The sequence below is a fragment of the Propithecus coquereli genome, unplaced genomic scaffold (assembly GCF_000956105.1).
Source record: "Propithecus coquereli isolate 6110/MARCELLA unplaced genomic scaffold, Pcoq_1.0 Scaffold213, whole genome shotgun sequence".
Classification (NCBI taxonomy): Eukaryota; Metazoa; Chordata; class Mammalia; order Primates; family Indriidae; genus Propithecus; species Propithecus coquereli.
Genome location: NW_012146412.1, coordinates 1,239,958 through 1,241,914, shown reverse-complemented (window position 1 = coordinate 1,241,914; position 1,957 = coordinate 1,239,958). Strand labels below are relative to the sequence as shown.

Below are 1,957 nucleotides of genomic sequence, written 5' to 3'. Positions count from 1 at the left end.
AAAAAAAAAAAAAATCAGCAAAATCCAGATTGAAAATTTTTATAGGATAAAGAAATTGGTTTCTTCAACCAATAAACTAAAGAGAAAAAGAGAGAGAGAGAAAAGAGTGGGAATTAACTAACGTGGGCTTAAAAGACACGTAAGTGGTATCAATCTATTATAATGTATGGATCTTTCTTGGATCCTGATTCCAGTCAACTGTGGGGGGAAGAACACATATAAGAATTCCTGATAGTAAGAAATTTTTGTTAAGTTTTTTAGTAGTGATGTGGTGATGTGCTTATGTTTAAAAAAAGAATTATCTTTTAGAGACACATAATGAAATGTTTATGTATGAAATTATAAATAAACAGGATGGTGGTAGTTGGGAGGAGGGACTGGCCATGCTGATAATTGCTGCAACAAGGTGATGAGTACATGAAGATTCACTGCACCGTTACTCTGCTTTCATTACATGCTTGAAATCTTCCATAATAAAAAGCAAAAACAAAACAGACCTAAACCACTGAGACTTACTCTTCTTGGGGAAGAAGCTTCAAATAGTATCTACAACATTATGGGTATTTAGAAAAAACAATCTATATAGCAAAGTGAAAGCCACTTCAGGGGCCACAGGTCTAGAATTATATCCAGAGGCAATTCCCTTTTCTTCATGGTTCTGAGGCGTTTTAACATAAGCAATTGGAGGAAGGAAGTGTAAAATATAAACTCAAATTTCCATTAGTTTGATTAACATCTATAACAGAACAAGCAAAATATATGAACCACAACAACCACAAATATGATGTCACCAATCACAGTAACAGGTTTCCTTGGTTATTTTGACTAGGTTCTAAAAAATGACAGAAAAGTTTACACAGTTGGGGTTTTTCAGAGAACAAGATTTAATTTAGTCCTATATATAATATCTATCTATTTAGAGACAGGGTCTCACTCTGTCTCCCAGGATGGAGGGCAGTGGTGCAATCATAGCTCACTGCAACCTCAACCTCCTGGGCTCAAACAATCCTCCTGTCTCAGCCTCCTGAGTAGCTAGGACTATCTGTGTGCATCATCAAGCCCGGCTAATAATTTCCTACTATTTAAATTAAAGTAATTAAAATCAGAGCAATACAGAATTTATATACCTATAAGACCTCAAAATGAAGTTACATAATTCTACTATAGGTTCTATATCAGATTCATTATGTAATTATCAAACTGGTATGTAGACTTTACATGGTACTTTTTATGGAAGAGCTCAAATCCTTTCACAGGTAAAATTATCTTTCATTTTACTCAGAAAAAAAAGCAAATTATCCATTTTGTTTTTTTAAAAAGTAGTTATTGCTTTTTTTATGAACAAAGTTAGGGCCAGTTGCCGTGGCTCACGCCTAGCACTTTGGGAGGCTGAGGTGGTAGGATCGCTTAAGGCCAAAGAGTTCAAGACCAGCCTGAGCAACATATTGACACCCTGTCTCTACAAAAAATAGAAAATTAGCTGAGTATGGTGGCATGTACCTGTAGTCCCAGCTACTTGGGAGGCTGAGGTAGGAGGATCACTTGAGCCCAGGAGTTTGAGGTTGCAGTGAGGTATGATGATGTCACTGTGCTCTACCTGGTGCAACAGAGCAAGACCCTATCTCAAATAAAAAAGTTATGGCTGGGCATGGTGGCTCACGTCTATAATCCTAGCTCCCTAGGAGGCTGAGGCGGGCGGATCATTTGAGCTCAGGAGTTCGAGACCAGCCTGAGCAAGAGCAAGACCCCGTCTCTACTAAAACAATAGAAAGAAATTAGCTGGGCAACTAAAAATATATATAGAAAAAATTAGCCAGGCATGGTGGCGCATGCCTGTAGTCCTAGCTACTAAGGAGGCTGAGGCAGTAGGATTGCTTGAGCCCAGGAGTTTGAGGTTGCTATGAGCTAGCCTGACACCATGGCACTCTAGCCTGGGCAACAGAGCGAGACTCTGTCT

The 1,957-nt window shown here is 38.6% G+C and overlaps 1 protein-coding gene across 1 annotated transcript in view; it reads right to left on the bottom strand.

Moving 5' to 3' along the window:
* Positions 1–1,957, bottom strand: part of UGDH (UDP-glucose 6-dehydrogenase) — a 24,866-nt gene that overhangs the window by 17,573 nt on the left and 5,336 nt on the right. The gene's annotated exons all lie outside the window — the stretch shown is intronic.